This window comes from Falco naumanni, chromosome W (genome assembly GCF_017639655.2).
Source record: "Falco naumanni isolate bFalNau1 chromosome W, bFalNau1.pat, whole genome shotgun sequence".
Classification (NCBI taxonomy): domain Eukaryota; kingdom Metazoa; phylum Chordata; class Aves; order Falconiformes; family Falconidae; genus Falco; species Falco naumanni.
Window position 1 is genome coordinate 5,437,633 of NC_054079.1, and position 23,450 is coordinate 5,461,082.

General features: G+C 41.3%; 1 protein-coding gene across 4 annotated transcripts in view; it reads right to left on the reverse strand.

The window, feature by feature from the left end:
- Positions 1 to 20,537, reverse strand: part of LOC121080531 (zinc finger protein 462-like) — a 103,931-nt gene extending 83,394 nt beyond the window's left edge. For 2 of the 4 annotated variants that reach the window (XM_040578603.1, XM_040578602.1), the window contains exon 1: positions 19,997 to 20,532. The gene's annotated coding sequence lies outside the window, so the exon portion shown is untranslated. Of the gene's footprint in view, positions 1 to 19,996 lie in introns of all 4 variants that reach the window. The other 2 variants (XM_040578604.1, XM_040578605.1) reach the window with 2 other exon arrangements.
- Between the last annotated feature and the right edge of the window lie 2,913 nt (positions 20,538 to 23,450).

Here is a 23,450-nt window from a genome sequence, read left to right on the forward strand (position 1 = left end):
ATTCCAGCCGCCCCTCCCTGTTACACTACTTAACCTTTTTGTGCCTGGATCTCTAAAATCCCAACATTAAATTATTGCAACAATTACAAATAGAAGCTTCTGTAGCATGCTAGAAGTTTACCGTTTAGCAGCAGGTAGTTAAATCATACACTACACACAAGGTAACAACTTTTGTTCTTTGTGGTTTTTGGTTTGGTTTTTTTAATGCAGTTGCCATTTTCAGTGTGTTGTACAGAATCCAGGACTTCTGCTAAAGAATTTAGGCCAACTCAACCAAATGTCTGCAGAGCCTAGAATTAGAGCCCATGGGGGATGGGGAAGATGGAAAAGGGATAGACAATTTTAAAAGGGAGTTTTATAATGGGGATGGGGGGAAGAGTTTTCTTACCAAGGACTGACAGCTAGTAACAAATGCAAAACATTGTAGGGTCTGGGAGGCTTTTCTCTCAAAACCATTGTACCCAAACTGCTCCCCACCCTTTTGTTCTTTAGGAGTTGGCTTTTGGGGTTTTTTTACTTTTGTTTTTGTGTTGGTGAGGTTGTGGTACTTTTCTTCTTTCTTTTTTTTTTTTCAATTCATAGGAATACCCTACATATTCTGAGAAACTTATGAAGCAAATTCTCCTGGAAGCTATGCCCTTGCATATAGAGGACAGGACAAACAAGGTAATTGGGAACAGTCATGCCGGCCTACCTGATTGCCTTCTATTATAAAATGATTGGCTTGGTGGAGGAAGGGAGAGTAGTGGATGTTATCTTGATTACAGCACCTACATCAGGAGCTGCAGAAAACAGCATGAAGAATGCCTGACAATCATGTGGCTTTACTGCTTTTTCAGTTCTTGCTGAGAGGTCTCACACTCTTTACAAACTGGTATCCAGTGGTGCAGAAGCATTACATTTCTTCCTCTTTTGTTTTGAAGAACAAGACTCTTCATTTTTCATTGTCCATTGCTCTGAACTCAGTAATGGATATAACTGTGTTCAGTCAAGATATCACATCTGTGCATGTATGCTATGTCTGGATCTTCAGAAAGGCAGGCTGATATTTTATTTTTAAACTTAAGCTCCTGTTGCAAAGCTCCACTCCTGAAGGTTGCAAAATGGTAGAGTATCCAGAGGAAAAAGAAAGCCACACAAGCCAACACCACCAAGCAGATCAAGAACAAAATTATCTCCTAAACATTTCTTCCCCTCAAAAATATGAGGTCACCAAAAGATTAAGCCATGAGTATCATTCCATCCTCTTGCTCCTCTACCTTATTAGCTGCAAAATTATTACAAGTCTTGGTAACTGATATGCTTTGAAAGATTTCTCCAATTTTTATTTCTAGAAATATAATGGAGCTCTGCTAGTTAAAGTCAGATCCTCAGCTGGGGTAAAGTGGCACAGTATTTATTAGAGCCTTTTATTGTCAAGTGGAGGATTAAAATAGGAAAAAGTTGTTCCTTACCTCAAAGTAGAATCTGCAATGGATCTCAGAAGGTCTCAGAAACTGAAGGAGGCAGAACCAGACCTGTTAATCATAGTACTGATGCTAAGTTAACCCTCTTTGAAGAACCTGCCTTTCAAATGTGTTCCAAAGCTGACAGACTAGCTTGTATCATATAGCTGTAGCCATCTGCAGCACAAGAACATTTTGGCAATGAAGCTTTGCTGTCAAAAAAAGGAAAGAGTTTCCTTTTCAGCTGAGCACATGGAGCTGTTTGTAGACTTGCATACTAGAAGGAAACATTAAAAACAAGAGATTCCTTTACAACTTCTCTCTGGAAGTAGGGATTTTATAAGAAGTATTGGAGAGAAGCAGGGAGACAACAGGTTGAAAAGTAGTTTTTACTTCCTTACCTTAACCTTATTCTGCATTTCACAATGGAAGACAGCCATTGATCCAAGCATTACTCATGAATTAAAATAATCACTCGTTCAAACCAAGACAGACAAAGAAAACAACTCAGACCTCTTCCCCTTTCTTCATTCCTGAATTCCTTTGTTCTCCTATTTCCTTCTAACTCCTCCAATTAGACTACTGCAATACAACATTCCAAATCCTGAAAACAATTTCCCAAAATTGAAACTATGAGTTAAAACCCCAAAATATTTCGTCAATTCAAGAATCATAACCCTCTTTCCTCCTGCTGAGGTAATTGCTTTATAAAAAGGAAAATATAGATATGCATTCGCATGCACATACATATGCAAACACACTAAGTGAAGCTTTTACTACAGCATGAACTCCAGAACCATGCTAATGTATCATTTGTCTCAGTAACAGACTTGATTGCACAACAGCTGCTAAAAACAAAAACCAAAAAAGCCCACATCAAAAAAAACACACCAAAACTGAAAAAACAGAGATGATCTGAAGACCCAACCAACTCACATTCAAAGCCCTTGATTAGTAGGAACAGCAGACAAAACAGTCCCTACATTTCCTACATATCTTTCATAACAGACAAAAGTATCAGACTTTGAGAGATGTCTGACAGAAAAGCGAAACACATTAGAACTGACAGGTCTTTTAGATATCTGTAAAATGTTCTGATAATAAAAGTGATTTTTTTAATATGCATATACTTTTTTTTTTTTAAAGAGTTTGGTCTCTCCAGGAAATTGACATGTTGTTGAATTCTACTTGAGTTTTTAATGCAACAATTACCTATAACTGAAGGATCAAAATCTCTAGTTCAGAACAGAACTACTCAGTTCTACTTGGGAAGAAGGGAGGGGTGGGGGGAAGGTGTTTTAAGATTCTGGGGGTTTTTTCTCATTACCCTAACTCTGATTTGATTGGCAATAAATTAACTTCTCCAAGTCAAGACTCTTTTGCCCGTGATGGTAATTGCTGAGTACTCACCCTGTCCTTATCTCAATCCATGAGACTTTCATTATATTTTCTCCCCCCTGTCCAGCTGAGGAGGGGAGTGATAGACCACCTTTCATGGGCACCTGGCATCCAGCCAGGGTAAACCCACCACAAGTTCCTAGCTGTCAAAGCAAGACTGAAGTTCAGGATAACCAAAGTGTTTGATTGCAGACTCCTGAGGAAACCTGAAGTCTCTTCTATTTGGGGGATTACTGTCCTTGGAAACAACAATCTGAAAGGCTACAGTAGTGCTGCTAAGACTACCAATACCCTGTTCTATTTCTTATTTCCATGATGAAACTGAGAAAACAAAAAAGCACATAAATCCATGCAGAAGGCAGCTTTCACTAACCATGTTAATAGATTCCACTTTGCGACCAAAACACAAATCATTTCTATAGGTTTGAGCCTACATGGGGAGGTAGAGAAATAATCAGATTTCATAAAACAGATACCATAAGCCTGCAGTTAGCCTTATTTTGTTCAACTTTGATATAGAATTATAGAATGGTTTGGGTCGGAAGAGACCTTTAGAAGTCATCCAGCTCAACCCCCTTGTCTTAGGCAGGGACATCTTTCACTAGATCAGGTTGCTCAAAGCCCCATCCAACTCAACCTTGAACACATCCAGTGATGAGGAATCTACAACTTCTCTGGGCAAGCTGTTTCAGAAATTTCTTTATGTCCAATCTAAATCTACCCTCTTTCAAGTTTAAAACCATTGCACTTTATCCTGTCACTACAGGCCTTGGTAAAAAGTCTCCACCTTTCTCATAAGCCCCCTTTAAGTACTGAAAAGCTGCTATAAGGTCTACCTGGACTCTTCTCGAGGCTGAACCTATGGTAGAATGAAGCTGGGCTAATTAGCATTGATAATTTACAACTGTGGGGTGGCTTCAGGGGCGGCAAGTTGGTGGATGTAGATAAGGTGTAGGTGTGGCTGGTTCTGTTAAGTGGTTGAGAGCCAATGAAGAGAGAGCAGCTGAGGAAGAAGTAGGAGAGATGAAGAAGCAAGAGGAGAGAGAATACACGCCCTGGATGAGGAGAGACTAGGAGAAGACAGCAGAGGGATTGTATGAAGTGTATGCTGGTATGAGATGGTAAAAAGATCTTGTTGCAGCTTGATAGTTTGGAGAGTGCTGTGACAATTGGTGTCCTATGTGAGGACCCTCAGATTACGAGACTAAGTGTTATAAGCATTGACAGTGGTGATTAGCTGTGCCAGGGTATGTTTGAAACAGTAATGGCAGTGACCTAATGTAGCAGAGGCAGGCAGGGATAGCCTGTGATCCAGATCATGTTGAGATAGATGGGAAGAGCCTGAGGATCTGGATCAGACACTGGTAAAGGTGAGCCATTGGGATCAAAGAGGGGGAAGCCTGACTACTATGGAGTTAAAAGACTGAGGGTAATGGGCAATAGTGGCAGAGTACGTGGCCAGATGTGGCAGCAGCCTGCAGCAGCGGTGGGTCCAGAGTGGGTCTGGCTAGACAGCGATGATGGCTGTGCTGGGGGAAGGTACGGGAGCAGTGCAGTGCTGTGAGCGTCTCCCGCTGCTCGGCCTGGTGGTATTCCTGTCTGTGTCTATGTGCTTGTTGAAGAAGAAATGGGCAACCACAAAGATGTTAAGTTTATCAGGACACAGAATGATGTTAGTGCTGTATTGCAGATCTGCTGCTGCTGAAAGCTCACTCAGGTTACTGTCCAGTATGATCCAAGAAGTGAAAGGACAAGGCACTATAAGTTCATCAGAACCGCCCTCTGAAGAAATCAAAATCCCAGATGCTCAGAAAGTAGATAAGAAGAAAGGCGATCAACCTGCAGAAGATGAAAAGCCCAAGATAAAGGTGAAGAAGGAATATGAGTATGAGTTCAGGGACAAAGTTGTCTGAACCGTATGAAAAGTTTTTGTTAAAAGTTTGTGATGGTTGGTAAAAACATGAGATATGAAATGTTAAAAAAACTTGTAGAGGAGTTACAGGACTATATGAAAAATTTATTTGTAAAAAGGTTGTAATGATTGTTAAAAACACTTTTAAAAAAGGGGGAAGTGTAGTGGAATGAAGCTGGGCTAATTAGCATTGCTAATATACAACTGGGTTGGCTGATGTAGATAAGGTGCAGGTGTGGCTGGTTCTGTTAAGTGGTTGAGAGCCAATGAAGAGAGCAGCTGATGAAGAAGCAAGAGGAGAAAGAACATATCCTCTGGATGAGAAGAGACTAGGAGAAGGCAGCAGAGGGACTGGTATGAAGAGTATGCTGTTAAGAGATAGTAAAAGACCTTATTGCAGCCGGCTAGTTTGGAGAGTGCTGTGACAGAACCATCCCAACTCTCTCAGCCTTTCTTCATAGGAGAGATGTTCCATCCCTCTGATCATTTTCACAGCCCTCCTTTAGACCCATTCGAACTGGTCCATGTTTTTCTTGTACTGTGGGCCCCAGAGCTAGATGCAGTACTTCAGGTGGGGTTTCACAAGAGCGGAGTAGAGGGGGAGAATCACCTCTCTCGACCTGCTAGCCACACTTGGCTTTCTGGCCTGCAAATGCACAGTGCCAGCTCATGTCCAATTTCTCATCCACCAATAGCCCCAACTCCTTCTCTGCAGGGCTGCTCTCTATCCATTCATCCCCCAGTCAGTAATGATACTGGCAATTGCCCTGACCAGGGTGCGGGACCTTGCATTTGGCCTTGTTGAACTTAAAAAAGTTCATGTGTCCATTTCTCAAGCCTGTCAAAGTTGCTCTGGATGGCATCCCTTCCCTCTAGCATATCGGCTGCACCACTCAGCTTGGTATCATCTGCAAACTTGCTGAGTGTGCACTCAATACCACTATGCCATTGATGAGGATATTAAATAGTGTTGGTCCCAGTACAAATCCCTGAGGGATACCACTCACCACTGGTTTCCACTTGGGCATCGAGCCATTGACTGTAACTTTGGACACAGCCATTCAGCCAATTTCTCTGGGTAGGAAAACCTTGCTCACTAGACTAGTAGATGGCATTTAGTATGTTTTTGGTAAAGCTCAATTGCCTACTTAGACCTCTCACTCCACAAATATTAAGGCATTTCCACCATCTATTCTTTGAGACAAGTTATCCCTGACCTGATATGGGGAGTGGTGGTGTAAAGATCATCTTTCCCAATGTTCACTGTCTACAGCTAGACAGCTGTCTGTGTCTAACCTAATGTTACTAGTCTAAACTATTAGGCATTGTGGTGGGTTGACCTTGACTAGCTGTCAGGTGCTCACCAAGCTACTCTATCACTCCATTTGGGGAGGGGGAGTGCAGGAGCCGGCTGGAAACTAGGACCATGTGTGGCAATCAGTTAGCTGAGGTGAATGTGCTCGAGCTTGTCTAATCAACAATTAACATGATACAGAGCATAGGGGAGTGGGGGGACAGATGATGCCAAGGAAAGATAACACCTTGCTGTTAATTGATGGTAGTTAACCGCCAATCAGGGATTGCCTAGTATGAGATGCTTAGCTCAAAAGAACCAATCTGTTTAAAACGTGCAGCTTCTGAAAGTATATATGAACTCATGTTTCTGTACAATAAATTGACATCTTGCTTGCATCAAGCTATGTCCCATCTCTTCATTCACTGCAGGGGAGGGGGATGATAAGATGAAAAACACACTCATGGCTTGAGATAAAGGCAGGTTAATAAAGAAAAGCAAAGGCCACAGACAGTAGCAAAGGAAAAAAGATGTTATTCTCTACTTCCCATCAGCAGGTGATGTCCAGCCACTTGCTGGGAAGCAGAGCCTCAAGTACACATAGCAGTTGCTTTGGAAAACAAATGCTTTAATAGCCAACATTGTCATCATGTCCCCCCTTTCTCTTAGCTTCTATTGCAGAGTACAATATGGTATGGTATATCTCTTTGGTCAGTTTGGGTCAGCTATCCTAGCTGTGTCCCCTCCTGGCCTCTTGCCCATTCCCAGCCTACTGGGTGGGGGGTGGGCAGCTGCAGGGGGGGTGCCTCTGTGAAAAGATGCCAGAAGCTGCCCCCATGTTGTACAGAGCTAGTTCCAGCTGACTCCAAGATGGACTTGCCACTGCCCAAAGCTGAGACAATCAGCAATGGTGGTAGCACCTCTGGGATAACATATTTAAGAAGGGGGGAAATCTGCTGTGCAACAGTAGCAGGGAGAGAGGAGTGAGAATATGTGAGAAACAACTCTGCAGACATCAAGGTCAGGGAAGAAGGAGGGGGAGGAGGTGCTCCAAGCACTGGAGCAGAGATTCCCCTGCAGCCCATAGTGAAGCAGGTGGTCCCCTTGCAGCCCATGGAGGTCCACAGTGAAGCAGATATCCACCTACAGCCAGTGGAGGGCCCCATGCCAGAGGAGGTGGATGCCCGAAGGAGGCTGTGACCCCATAGGCAGATTGCACTGGAGCAGGCTCCTGGGGCAGGACCTGTAGCCCCATGGAGAGGAGCCCAGGCTGGAGCAGGTTTGCTGGCAGGACCTGTGACCCCATGGGGGACCCATGCTGGAGTAGTCTCTTCCTGAAGGACTGCACCCTATGGAAGGAAGCCGTGCTGGAGCAGTTCATGAAGAACTGCAGCCTGTGGGAAGGGCCCACATTGGAGAAGTTTGTGAACTATCTCCTGTAGGTGGGACCCCACACTGGAACAGAAGAAAAACGTGAGGAGGAAGAAGTGGCAGAAACAACATGTAATGAACCAACTGCAAGCCCCATTCCCTGTCCCCCACATGGGGGAGGAGGTAGAGAAACCTGGAGTACAGTTGAGCCCAGGAAGAAGGGAGGGGTGGAGGGAAGGTGTTTTTAAGATTTGCTTTTATATCTCATTATCCTCCTCCATTATTAATTAGCAATAAATTAAATTCATTTCTCCAAGATGACTCTGTTTCACCCGTGACTGTAACTGCTGAGTACTCTCCCTGTGTCCTGGTTTCAGCTGGGATAGAGTTAATTTTCTTAGTAGCTAGTACAGTGCTGTGTTTTGGCTATAGTTATGTCTGTGCTGCAGCAGGTATGCCTCTGAAGGAATTGTGGCCCAAGGACAAGTCCATGCTGGAGAAGGCACACCTCGAAGCATCAGTGGCTGTGCATGAGGTCATGCTGGAGCACCTCAAAGTGTGTGGCCATGGATAAGCCCACTACAGAGCAGGTACAGCCCTGGAGGCAGCCAGGGATAAGGCCAGGCTGCAGCTTATTTACTTCTGAAGGGACTGTGGCTGTGGGTAAGGCCATGTTGGAGCAGGTCTATGGTGATGGCCCATGGAAGAGGCCATGTGGGAACAGGTGCACCTCAAAGGGACTGTGTCTGTGGATGAGTCTATACCGCAGCAGGTATACCCCTGGAGAGACTGTGGCTTGTAGCTGACACTCCACTTGGAGCAGGTACAACCCTAAGGGACTGCAGTCTGTGGGTAAATCCAAGCCGGAGCAGGGGCAAGGGGAGGAGTTCATTGCAATGTTAAACCCTATGGGCTGGTCCAAAGGGTCCAGGGGTGGAGATTGTAATGGATATACCTTTAAAAATCTTGTAACCCATGATTTGAGTTTCATGTTATAGGAAAGACTATAGCAGGAACCACCTGAACCATTGGAGGACAAAGCTTACAAGAAGCAGTGCAAGTGCAGCAGTGACCCAACCTGAGCTGGTTTTGGTGCCTGATAACCCCATACAACACACAACCTCTCTTCTACTGAGTGACCACCATAAGAGATCGTGTTCATGGACTAAATGAACTCAATGGACATTTTGTGGACATTTTATAGACATTTTTACAAGGGTGGTGCATAGACTAGGGGGATGATGTCTGTGTATTATGTCAAAGGATGGGAAGGGTGATGGTGGTTAATGAGGTGGTATTGTAAACTGTGGCATGACATAAATGGTATGGAATACTGTCCTGGTTTCAGCTGGGATAGAGTTAAATTTCTTCTTAGCAGTTAGTACAGTGCTGTGTTTTGGCTATGATGTGAGAACAATGTTGATAGGACACTGATGGTTTTAGTTGTTGCTGGGTGTTGTTTATACTGAATCAAGGACTTTTCAGTTCCTTGGGCCCTGCCAGCCAGAGGGCTGGAGGGGCACAGGACACTGGGAGGGGACACAGCCAGGACAGGTGACCCAAGCTAGCCAAAGAGGTATTCCATACCATATGACATCACGTTGAGTATATAAATTGGGGGAAGAAGAAGGAAGGGGGGGACATGTGGCATTATGGCATTTGTCTTCCCAAATAACTGTTATGCATGATGGAGCCCTGCTTTCCTGGGGATGGCTGAACACCTGCCTGCCCATGGGAAGTAGTAAATGAATTCCTTGTTTTGCTTTTCTTGCGTACGCAGCTTTTGCTTTACCCTTTATTCTCTGCCTTTCCATTTTGTTATTATTATTATTGTTATTATTGTTGTTCTTACCTTTTAATTCTGTTTAAATTATTAAATTGTTCTTATCTCAAACCCTTGAGTTTTACATTCCTTTTCCAATTCTCCTCCCCATCCCTCTGAGTGAGGGGGAGTGAGCTGCGTGGTGCTTGGTTGCCAGCCGGGGTTAAACCACGACAAGCTCTTAGGAGCATATGAAGACAGTCATACTTTTGCAGAGCTATCAAAGAATAGCATTTAAGATGAGGATTCATTCAAGGGGAGCTACAATATTATTCTTTTAAAATCCTGCCAAATAGGCAACAAATTGCAACAGTTCTGGTTAGGAAGTCCAGCTCTGGCATGCCTGCCACAGAGTAAGTTCTAGTATACTAGAGCTTCCCAAGCTTAAAGTATAGGAAGATATCCCTGAACTTGGGGGGAAAAGCAACCCCACTAGCTGCCACCACTATGTACCACCAAGTTGACAGAAGACCAATCACTGGATTTTTAAGACTTAAAGAGTTGGGATAGAGAGACCTAGGAAGTTTATTTATGAACTCTTCCTCTGCAAATTTAGACACTCCAGTATTTGGCTCATAAAAACTGGTGCCATGGTTAATTTAGCTTTAATCAAATAGAAAAAAATAAATTCAAGTAATAGGACGTTCCTGCTAAGAAGAAAGCAGATGCAACTGCAACGTTTATATGGTTTCTTAGTAATTACATAATTATAAAGTTTATGCAGTATTACTTGTGGAATTTCATACTATTCTTTCTTTCATAAATGCAGTGCAATGTTCTTAAATTATTACAGCTTTTGAGCAAACTATCTCTATGCTAAAGCCATAAGGCTCTACAATGAAACTTCATCTGAAGCTCAGGACTTCCACATGACTGAACACTTATTCCTCCATATTTGGAGAGCAAAAGATTTGGGTTTGGAAGTGAAAGAATTACCTAGTGCATTAGCACCCATTGTCTCTTTACAAATGAACTACAACCATGCCCTCACACAGCCATAAACTACTTACAAGAAATGTTACTTGTTAAAAACAAAGAACACCTCAATACATAAGATTATTTCCAAATGCCTCACTGAAAACTTCAAGATAGTCAATCCATGTAGCTAAGAACCTGATCCTCTGAATGTTTACTCACATGATTGATTGCAGTAAAACTCACAATTAAATCACAGGGACTATTCACAGAAATAACTTCTTGCAGGATAAAGGCTTCGGGCCCCTATTGTTATTATCTGACAGATGTACTATGGTAACAAGAGTATACAATAGTAGCTCAGATCTGACCTAATAAAAAGTCTTTGTTTATGATCCCAACAGTGGTAGTAAGAATTTAATAAAGCATATGCACTTGCACACAAAACAAAATCCCAGAAGCATAAGAGTCCTGTAGAGGTTGCAGTTTCACTGCCTTCCAAAGAAAATAGGAAGTCAATTCATATAAAATCTAATCATAATAAAAATCTGCTCCTCATGGCTACCACTACCCTGCAGTGTCTCCAAAGCAGTACTGGATTCACTGTTCAGTTTGTTGCAACCACACATTTATTAAACAAGGTTTCCTCATCCTAAAGTTCCCAATCTCTGCAGAGCTGGGTTCTCAAACATGTTCAAACAAGCATTAGAGCACTACTACTATTCAGTTCCCTCTGCTGTGTTGGCCTACTGAGCTGACATCACTCAAGTAATTAAGCCAATGTCAGAGGCTCAGTTTGACCTTTGGTATGTTTCTCTCTAGTTGTTAGAGATGTAATTAAGCATAATTAGATAAGTTATGAAAAAGAAAAAAGCATAATTGGCAGAAATAGTAAAGTTAAGCTTATACAATAATATCTGCCCAATGACTTGTTACACCAATCAACAAGCAACAGCTCAGAGTGGCACACCAACCAATAAAAAATCAGATTAACTGGAAGATGCTGTCCACCTCATGAAACTCATCTACCTCAACCTGAAGGGAAGCAGCACATCTCTACCTTCTGGGATGCCTGACTCTGGAGGCCCTCCAGTGACACTTGGAACCAAGCTCATACAGCCATAACTGACATGCTCAGCACCCTGCTCTTTCCACCTACTGACAATTGCCACTCCTGTTAGCAAGGAAAGGGGAAACAGAGATAACACTTCAGAGCTACAGAAAAGTGGTTATTTGCATTATTAATCATTCTTTCACAGACGCAATAAATATCCAAACTCCTTCACACGGATCCAATTGCTGAGTAGAAATTAATGCATGCATTTAGTCTGTTCTGACCTAAACCACAACACCCACGTGGCTAACTTCTGACATGAAAAGAGGTCACAAATCAACCTCTTAGCATCCCTTAGGCAATTTCAAGAAAAAAATATATATTTTTTTTTAATTTAGCCATTATTAGAAACATCACTTGGACATTAATTTCTCTCCAATTTGGAAGTGAACAGATCAGCAGGCATTGCTGTCAGACCATAAGCAGGCTGCTTATTTCACCTGTAAAGAGGTTTACTCTGCTGCATGTCAAGGTAGCAAGTATAGAAATAGTAGACAGCATGACATTTTACCTCCATCCATCTTAAAAAACAAACCCTACTCTGAGAAAACGTTCACACCCTAAGTTACTACCTCATCATATGACTGGACTTCACTGCCACGAGACAGAAAAAATTCACTACATGGTAACATCATCTATCCTTCAAACACATTAAAAATAGATTGTTCACCCCCTTGAGATCTTTGCAGCTTATCTGATCTTACAGTACATTAACAAACCTAAGTAGACATGAATTCTTAAAATAAATACAGATACAACCAGAATACCAGCAATTAAATTATACTAACATAAACCACTGAAGTGATATTGGTGAACTTGTGGAAGCACTGAAGAATGATGGAGGACAACCAGCATTTCATACTGATTTGCAAGAAAACACCATATGCGAGGTTTGGTCAATCTACCTGTCACAGAACCATAGAATGGTTGAGGTTGGAAGCAACCTGTGGAGATCATCTAGTTCAACCCCTCTACTCAAAGCAGGGTCAGCTAAAGCAGGTTTCTCAGGGCCATGTCCAGTCAGGTTTTTAATATTTCTAAAGGTGAAGACTCCACGACCTTTCTGGGCAACCTCTTCCAATGTTTGACCAACATCCTACACCAAGCAACTTCTGACTCAAAGCTTTGTCTTGAATGACATTTTCCAGTTATGACATCAACAGTTTTAACATGATTCCTTGGAAGCATAGCAAATGGAAAATCTTGTATCCCCCCTCCAGGGTGTTAGTCTCTTAGGTAATTGGTCAGAGACCCTTAAAACCCAATTATGAAGATTCACATGGCCACAATTCCAGCTGAATCTGAAAGGACCTGAATAATTCAAATTTAAGTTCAAATAAATAAATATTCAGATGTCACTAAGTTCTGGACAGAAGCAATCTGCCCAACACAACACAAGTCATCTTTGGAAACGATAGAGAAATATCCATAGCTGATTTACAGCATAGACCACAAGATCATCACTCTAAGCAGTCTCACAAGTTTAGCCTGGACTGGAACATCCACTTTGTTCAAATAAAGAAGGAATAAACTGTTAGCCAACCACTGAGTTAATTGACCATACCAGTTACTCTAGAACTTCTGCCTAGTGCAAGTCAGAAAATATGGAATTAAATTAACAAGAGGAAGAATGCAGAAAAGAAAAAAAAAATACTTGCTTTTTCTTTAGCTTCATCACCAGACAACTGAAATGGCATCTGCAAATGTCATCTGACTGCAGTGAGCCTGTTACTAATGATTCTTTTCCCAACTTAACATTAAATTAAAATGTTCAGCAGACCAACCATCTTTTAAGTAATTAAAAGGTAAATACACCACCCTGCATGTCAAACTACTCACTCTTGACCTGAATCTACAAGCACATACAGCCTTCCCTTAGCATTTTCCTTTTTTTAATAAATAAGCTACAGAAAAGAACACATACTTGCTGCTGTAATATACATTTCACTATCTCCTTCCTCCATCCTCCTTTCTTTTGCTAACAGAGATCAGGGAGCAATTTGCAGAAGAAACGGTTGTTACTTATCACAGGAGGCCCAAAGACACATTTTTAATCATGGCAACTGATTGTGTTCCAGCATCTACTTCCCAGCAAGCACTACTATCCTATGATGCTTTCTTCCCATGATTACTGGTATCATCCCAAAGCAAAACTATTTGAACCCTAAGAATTATTATCATCAGTAAAGACTTTGCTCATTGAACCAGGGCAATGAAGCCCTTATTGTCCACAAGACCATGGAAATAGTTAACACCTGATTCCATTTTCAGTACCTTTCAATACAAAATCTTCTCTTTCATATTATCAGGAGCATATTGAAATCTGTCTTTATCATTCTTTGTAATATCTGCTTTGTTTTCTCTTGCAAAATCATTCACCTGCCTTTCTATCCCATGCAATCACTATTAACAGCAGGTTTCTGCCACATCTAACTATGCCATGCCTTATCCTAGTCATCTTTTTGCTGAAGAGTTTGGCCTATTTTCTATTTCTACTAATGCTGACCCAAACTGTTTGTCTTCCTTGAAAGACCTTTCCCACCTCTTCACTGAATAAGCTTTTAGCCCCAGTCAATCTCTTAATATATTTATTCTAGAAACCAACTGCCTGTGATTACATCATGAAGACTACTCAAAAACAAAGAGGTTTCTAGATCAAAGTGAAACAGAAGGCATGGCTTTTATTGCTGTATCTAGGATTGATGTTCAGTTAACCATCACATCTCAAAAACGACTACAGAGCAAATACAACCGCCCATGGTGGGAGGATTTTTTTTCCAAAACATTACTTAAATAAAAGTTTCTTCAATAAGCAATTAGGCAAGAATATTTTAAAAAATACTGCAATAATTAGACACTACCATCTCAAGTTGAACAAACTACTATACAAACAATAAAGCACTCTTGCTAAACACAGAAAAAATTAAAATCACATATAAGCCTGAGTGTTTCAAATAGATTAAACTGGAAACATAGAATCCTTTCTCCATCTCAAAACCCCTCTTTCAAACCCCTTCCGAGTTGAGTTTGTACTGTGACATCTGGAATAGCTTCATAAAACTAAAGACATGAGTAGCAGACTTGGAGTCTTTGCTACTGCTTCTAAAGTTAAAAAAAAGCAAACAACAAACCAGTACAAAATCCAAAATAATCTCACTTGACTATTTACTCGTGTATTCAGCTTCTCAAACACAAGCTTAACAGGCAGAATAATACTTCCAAAGCTCAGGACATAAATGAAGACTGAATTATTCTTATAAATCAAATCCTCTCATTCAGAAACTTCTATTAAAGCATTTTCACTACAACTAACAAGATAGCTCAACTTACAATAATCATCTCACTTCCTCCCCCTTTTCTCCTTTCAGTACTGGCATACAAACCATGCTATTTTCTCTCTTTTCCTGTTCTCCTAGGTGTTCTGGAACATTTTCTTTTCAACAGTCAACAAGTTCGGAGGAGTACTAAGCTGACATTCAACTCAATGTCAACTGCATCTGCCAGCATCATCACACCACCCTGAATAAAGAATTTGTAGCACCTCTGTGTGAGGAGTCGTCGTCATCTCCATGGCACTAGAGCAGATATTCACTGCAGCCCATGGAGGATCCATGCCAGAACAGATGGATACTTCGTGAAGGAACTGCAGCATATGGAGAACCCACACTGGAGCAGACTTTTTTCCTGAAGGACTGCAGCCTGTGGGAGAGCCCACACTGGAGCAGGAGCAAAGTACGAAAGGGAAGGAACAGCAGAGAGGAAATGTTATGTACTGACCCTAACCCTTGTGCTGCTGGTGGGGAGTAAAGGAGTCTGGAGTGAAGAAATGAAGGTAGACATGGGAAAGGGGGGAAGGAAAGGTGTATCTTTTTGTTTCTCACTACCCAAATTATTTTAATTGGCAATAACTTAAAATAATTTTCCCAAAATTGATTTGGTTTTGCCCATGACTGTAATTGGTAAGCAATCTTGTCTATTTCTTGACCCACAAGCCTTCTCATCCTATTCTCCTGTCCCACTAAGGAGGGGGAGCAAGTGAGCAGTTGGGTGGGTGTCTGGCCCTTAGCCAAGGCTAACCCACAACAAAGTGTTAAGCAAACCATTCAGTTCTGTCGCTAGCAGAATAGCTTTTATCTGGAACAAGTTTACAAAATGGACTATTTCAGTCCAATAGAGAGAATCTTCCATTTAAACGTTTATACGACTTCTTACTATGATGCACTGTAAGTACAAAACAACATCTAAAACAACAAAATAGCTAAGACAAAAACATTTTACAACTTAATGTTCTTTGTAGACTGTTCCTGAACTGTCAAAAGAGGATCTCCTTCCTCTACAATATTTCAGTGGGTTGGTTTTTTTAAATTATACATCCATATTTTTTGCCTGCACATTTGGTTAGTGATGGTTTCATAATAGCACAAAGCTTGCTAATGAACATTACAGTTATTCACCAGTTTTACAGATTTAAGTCCTTCCCCTCCCCCCAGTTTCATACTACAAAGCACCGTTTTGCTTATTTGAGAAGTTATCTGCCAGAACACACAGAGAAAGTGTTACTGCAAATTAGAACAGTGTCAAATAATATTGTAATGCTACAGGTTTTTTTTGTAAACCAAAAACCATCAGAGGAATAGAGTTTTTATACTTGTTCCTGGGTGTTCCAAACTTTAAGAAATATCTGGAAGTAACCTTCTTCAAACTGTAGCTTATACTATAATAAAATTGGAGTGCTCCCAATTTCCTTTGTAAGCCTAAAAATTCAACTTGTCCATTCCTTACAACCAAACGTATTCTACATATATGTTCAGACATCTGACAGATGTTACAGTTCCCATCCAATGTTTCTTAACTAGCTATCTTACAATCCACTCATGGCTTCCATCAATCTTCCTTTAAGTCAAAGGCCAGAACACTATTAAATTTGATTCTGTCTTTAGTGATAACTAATAATAATTTAAAAAAAACAACCACCCCAACACTTCTGCTTGCAGTAGCTCTACTTTCCATCCATCACCCAATTATGTACTCATATTCTTCATATCTTAATCACCCATACACAACATTTTTTACTTTCCCTCACATATCAAAATATAACTTCAAATTGATGAAAGAAATAAATGTTAAATGCAACCTGTTAAATCTGACATTTCTCAACAATACAATTAATTACGAGTCTAATAGTAACATATAAGGAAATCAAATGTTTAAAGTACTCTTTAAGTGGTGATCTGTGGACTATTTCTAATGGACCTAAAAAAGGTAATCAAGAATTTCAAGTTAATATACTATAGAATAAATTATGAATGCAAAGTTTCTAGAAGGGCTAGCACTATGGAAAGTTTCTGAATGCCCACAAATCTAAAGCTATTACAAACCATTGGTTTGAACCAAAAAATTAATGTCCAATTGCAAGATTCATGAGTTAACGGTGACTAGCATTTTTCAGTACAATTTTTCCAATGTTCCTTTAGCTCACTGGTTTGTAAATTAAAAAAAAAAAAAAAAAAAAAGTCTTATAAGTTTCTTAGCCAGTCTTCTGGCAGCAAGGTAAACTTCAATTTCAGTCTGGGTACAATTACTGCAAGCAACATCATTAGCAGAAATTATGAGACTTAAATCTCTTTAGAGAACAATGAAGAGTACCATCATGGAAATGAAACCACATTGACCACAACTCAAACATTATATCAGTTGTGATGACCTTTGGTTTACTAGAGTGTCTGTCACCAGGTGCGAGGAATATATAGGCCCTCCCATAAAGACCTTAATCTTAAATCTCATTTGCTCTTGGATAACATTTCATGTTCAAGTGCAATGCATCTGTACATCATGTTATAGCACTAATACTGAGTTGATCTCTCAAAATATGAGGCAATTCACAATACAAAATAAATATCTAAGAATACTCTATACATAACAGAGAGGATGGGCATTTAGAATTTGACCCAAACCAACACAGTTCAGTGAGAAACTTTTAGTTTCCCTCACTAGGTGCTGATTTAGGTCCATACTAAGGTTGGCAAATTGCATCCATCACCATCACATCAGGAAAAAAGTTAATTTTTCCCCTCTTCACTCAGTCACAGTATAACATTAAATGTAGGTGAAATTATACATTCCACAGCCCACCTCACAAAGGACTTTATTTAAAAAATATGGAGATAACTACAGTGTCTCAGTAATTTGGGTGGCACATCTGCAACCATAACTAAATAAATACATAACTGATAAAGCAATATATTTTCAAAGTTCATTATATTATCAACGGAACAGTTTCTTGCTAGATAAATTAAAACGAGCATTAATTTTAACCTTGCAGCAGCTGGAATTCTAAAGTTCATCACTAACCACTACCATCTTTCTATTCCTGGTGCATGCATAGAAGCATGGTTACTTGTATTCATTCACTGGTCTCTCTCATCCTGTCATTTCTGCCATACATACATCCATATTTCACATTTCCTCTTGAGCTCTTCTGAGTATTCCATCTTATACTTTCCCTATGGAGTTGCACTTTAAGGTGCTCACACTAAAGCATTTAATTTGAAATTTTGAGGAACTGTATCTACTATGCAAACGATGTGCAAAATGATGATATTGGGGGGAAAAAAGGCCACCCGTAAGACCACCCTAAACTATATCAGATGAAAAGGTAGGTTAAAAAAAAAAAGACTGCCTGTTCAACTTCCATGACATAAAAGCTTCCAGCAACATCCCTGTTATGTTTTTTCAAAAAACATATAAGCATATTCTAAGACACCCAAAAAAGTTGGCACCATGAAAGTTGCCACCACACACACACTGCAAGGAATTATACATTTTATGGTACCGAGAAGCTTCCTGAAAGCTTTCCAGTATTATAAATATGCAGCCTAGCGAGTGAAGGAGAATGTTCCATATTAAAGTACATCAAGATAAAGAATGCTTTTGAACATCAGAAGGTAAAATGCCAAAACTCAGGCCATTGTCACCACACAGAAGGTATGAGATTGCACAATGTTCTCTGGAAGAACCTGAGCAGCGTCAGGCTACAAACACTTTTCTCCAAATTTTATATGTATTACACAAACACACACTATTTCTTTACCTAACTGATCAAACCCTTAAATCCTAATAACTTTAACCAAAGCAAAATATATAGAAAAGTAACCTCAACACGAAACATAAGTTAAAAACAACAAAATAAAAGTTTTTTCCTCTATGTGAAGGACAATCCAGGCAATTTCCTCCAGTTCTCATTTCCTGATAGCATGAAACCAGAAAGAATACCCATCACAGTCCTGCATATTGAAAAATTGAATAAATGGGGGAAAGGGGGGCTGTGCTGTGGAGAGATTGCTAGCAAAGCTTAAAAAAATAATAATAAAAAAACTGAGAGATCCATAATGTTAGGAGCACTTCCCATCTCAGCTTTGTCTACTGGAAGCCCGCTTGCTCTCCTCCATTTTCTAGTGGAGCTAGAGAACATGACATGGCTTACCTGACTCAGATCACAGCTCTCTGCCAAATTAGTCACTTCCTCTTATACATGCAAGCAAGCAGTTTCATGGGACACACATACACACACAGTCACACAAAAATAGCAGTAGAAAGCAACTCAAACTTGAAGATCTTTCTGTTTCCCAGACACTAGAAAACGAATGCAAAGCTCCCCCACCCCTTGGCGGCGGCCGGGGAAGTGAGGAATCTTAACAGATCACATCTATAGGAAACTCCAGGATGATCTGTGCGTAGGACAGAAACCACAATGTTAAGGGGGGGAAGTTAACTTCAAAAGACATAAAAAGACCGTAGAACGCATGCATGCATAAGAGAGAAGCTTTGTGTTGTGGAGTCTAAACTGAAACCAAAGCAAACAGCTTACAAACGGAGGACAGGGAGATAAAGAAATTGAAAGAGGGGAAAAGAGAGTAAAAGCTGCTCCGGGTGATGGAGAAAGGCGCAGGAGAAAACTCCTTCCTTGTCTGACTTAGAGACATCGGGGGACCGAACAAGAAGTGGGCTTCTTCCTTTCTTCCCTTCTCATCTCCCTCTCGAAAAAGGAGCAAAAGCGTGTGTAATGGCTTCAGCTCTCCAGCTGAACGCTATCATCCTCCAAACAATGTCCTTCAAAGAAACCACTGCCCCTGCCCCCCCCCGCGCGCACACACACACACACACACACAAGACAGAACCAGAAGCCCTCACATCCCAATGTCGGGGGGAAATAAATATCTGTGTGAGGAACCAGCTTTGCAAGAGGGGAAGAGAAGGGGGGTACGAGGATAAAAACAGAAAGGTCACCCGATTGCCTGAGTCGTGCTAGCACGGAGCTTTTCTCGCCTCTGTGGCTATCCCATCTCCGATCCAAATTCACACACACACAGAGCACCATCCAGACAGCGCGCGCGCGCAAATACCCCCCACCCCAAAAGCTCTGCTCGTATCTCACTTATGTCTCCATATCCCACTTTAATGTAAGAACAAAAATTAATTAACCGCTTTCCTCCTCCCACTACCAGCACCTCCTCCTTCATGCAAGAGACCTCTCTCAAACAAAACACGCCGCTTTTTTTTTTATTTTTTCTTTTTCTTTGCTTCTTCACCCCACCCCACCCCCTTTTCCTTCTCTGGCCGAATGAATGGATTTCACAGAAACATGGTGGAAAAAAACGGCATGCACACACGAATGAGAGAATCTCTCATGCCAAACGAGAGATGAGTTTTATTTGCAAGAACTTACAGGAGCGTCCCGACGCCACTGCCACCTCTTTCTCTCTGTCTAGCTCTTGTTATTGCTGTGGAAGTTGCTTTGTGAGATTCGTGCTCCTGGGCTGGCAATAGAGGATCGCCATCTTTTCCCTGATTCCCCTCCCCCCCCCCCCCCCCTTCTTTCACTGGTTTGCTGCGGATGACCTGAGATATCCGTGTCTCACATTCTGTGTTTCTGAATAATGATCTACTAGGGGAAGAGAAAAAAAACAATCTCCTATCACAGAAAATGCAAGAGCACCAGGGGACGCAAGAATCCTTTCTAACAACAACGTGTAGGGAAAGAGGAGGAAAAAGAAAGAACACAGAAGAGGAAAGAGCAAGAATAAAAAGGAGGAAGAAAATGGGAGAGGAGGGAAGAAAGTAGGAAAACAAGGAAGAGATCTATGAGGCAGAACAGATAGATGTAAGAGAAGATGGTAGAGATGGGAGGTGTCGAAAATGAAGGAGATTAAAGGGAGAAAAATAGTAACAAAAAGTTAAGGTTTGGGGCACTGAGTCACTCACAGGTCAGGAAGGAGGAGAGGTCTGAAGAGCTTTCCCTTCCCAGCTGTTGCATTCTCAAACCTTCCTGCACAGGGGCGCAGCAGCTCCTGCAGTGCTGGGGGAGCTGCTCGGGAGGAGCACTATGCTAGATAATAGCTCTCTTCCAGCCATAGCAAAAAATGGCTTCCCTAAGCAAGTTTTTTTTACCCTATAAAATGGGGTGGAGGTATAACAGGTACTGGAGGTTGCAAAATATAAAACCAGATCTACCATGTGGCCAGTTTCAAATTCCCCTTCCAACTTATGTTTCATGTAAAGAAACTCACATTGTCCATTTCTGGCATGTATTTTGAAGTCTTCTCCCAGAAATAAAGACAGGGTCATCTCTTTTTTTTATTCCTCATAAGCATGTAGAAGAATACTACCAAGCACCAAAAATATTTCCTAGATTTGTGAAATGTTTTGGCTGCAAAATAAAATAAGCAATCCTATTTAAAACAGCAAACCTTCCAACCCCAAATTTCTGCACTTTTGTGACTGACCATTTAAAACCATGGAAAGTAACAATAAAGGTTCATAATGAAATGCTGTCATTGTGATGGAGGTAAAAAAGCAAAGACAAAGCTGCCTTAGTCTGAATTTTTATTTAGTGTTGCTTGCATTAATAATAATCATTGTCCTGAGGTACCTCTTGTGCACATCTTCACACACACACACACTTCTTCCTACAGCACCATCAAATTCTTTCCAGTTTTACATCTAGCACTGGAGAGCATATGCATGCGGGTGGGAGGGATTAGGGGTTATATACATACTCACCAAAAAAATGTATGGGAGTGACTCAACAATTTGAGCACAAAGGGCATGACTAGTATTGGAACATTGCTGGGATTTCTTGAGCCCTCAAGCACTGCAATTTATATAGATAGAAGAGAGAGTAGAACCACACAGTAAGGGGGAAGATCTCTCCTCTGGTCTGAGGAACTTTTATTGGAGTGTTGAAGCTGAGATAATCTTAAAGGAGCCAAGATTTTATTTGCCACAGAAGAGATCAGGTACATTAAAACTATCCCAGCTCAGTTACAGATCAAATTGTAGCAAGTACAAAGCACACAAACAGGGTCTCTCACATTAAATCTTTCTTTGAGCCTTACAAGTTCATTGCTAAACAGGAGCAAATTCTTACTCCTCCTTCTTTTTCCATCTTTCCCCATTCCCTTCAATGAAGGGTTGTAAGAAATAGGAGGAAGAATAATTTCTGGGCAGAAGGAGCACTGTTGGATTTAGTGAATTTAAGGAGGGATTGTCATTACAGCTGCCAGAACATGGATGTGTTCTGCCTGCAATTTTCTATAAATCATCCTTTTCACAGTAAGAGCATGCCTGGGCTTTGTAATCTTTGATGTACCATCAGCACGAAGGCAGATAATTTGCTTCTTTGTCTTTTAATATTACATTTTGAATTATAAAACAAACAAAACCCTATGGATAACTGGCTAGCTGAAAAAGTTCATAGACATAGTCCAGCTGGCTGGACAAAAATGCACATCGCTCTCAGCTTATCTGAAGTAAAGCAAAAATACACTGTCTTTGGCTGTTCTTGTTACACAATAACAGGAAGATTTTGGTGGGAAAAGAATGTTGCAGGTGGGAACAGATAACTACAGAAGAGAAACTAGGGGCGGGCTTGGTATTTAGGCAACTAACCAATAATGAGCTTAACTTTTGTAATATGTATGAGCTAATTATAACAAGGCATAAAAGGTGACTGTAAGGCACAATAAACGAAGTCTGCTGATCACTCATATTGAGTGACTGTGTCTTCCCTCCGTCGCGACAAATGGCGCCCGAACAGGGACCCTAGAGAGGGCTGAACCTGCGAGCCACGGTTCGACGGAGATTCGGGTACCGGTCCTGAAAGCAGCGCAGGAGGCGGCAGGGCACAGTCCCCGCGCCCGGGAGCACCTACAGAGGGTCCCGCCGGCCACGCGTCGCCGAAGTCTCGCAAAGGCTGCAACAGCGCTGACGACGGTATGGAGAGACAAGCGACGTACGAGTCGCTCATATGCTTTTTAGAAAAGCGGAGCGTTCGGGACATAGATTATAAAAAGGCATTACCCGGGTTATTAGCGTATGGGATGGCATCCGGGGACCCCGCGGCAGCGGCGAGCGGCGGCGCGGCCCGGCAGGGCCCTTCCCGGCCGCGGTTTCTCTCCAAGGCGGCACCCCCACCCCCCACCCCCCCCCGATCGGCGCCATGGCGATGCAAGCGGCCAAGCGAGCTAACATCTGGCTGCACCCAGAGGTCAATCGGATCCTCTATATTCGGAACCTGCCGTATAAAATCACAGCGGAGGAAATGTATGATATGTTTGGGAAATACGGACCTATTCGACAACTCAGAGTTGGAAACACTCCTGAAACAAGAGGAACAGCTTAAGCTTCTCAAGGAAAAATACGGAATTGATTACAAGCCCACGAAAAAAAAAAAAAAAAAAAAGTGCTTCAGATGTCACCTACAAGAAATGGGTTTCTGCCTTGAACTAGCAAACATCTCTGTGTTTAAAAAGAAGCCTTTTTGCCTTGATGGAGATAATTTATTCTGTATCCTGTATTTATGCTGTATTCTGAATGTGGAAATTGGTTGGGACTAGGAGGCTGGCTTAAAGGCATTTTGCAAACGGGATTATTATTTTTGATCATTATTGTAATAATAGGTTTTTGATCAAAACCAGCCAAAATTATTTGTAAGCATTAGGCATATCTGAAGAGAATGCCTTTATTTGAATCGGCAGTTAAGGTGTAGTTTAGTCTGATGCTGTGGTTTTATCTGCTCCTGGTGAATTTTTGAAGTGATGAAATCAGAGATACAAGGTATACTAAGAGTTATGAGGTAATAAGGTAATAATCTAAGTAAGGGTGCTGTCTTTTATATCTAC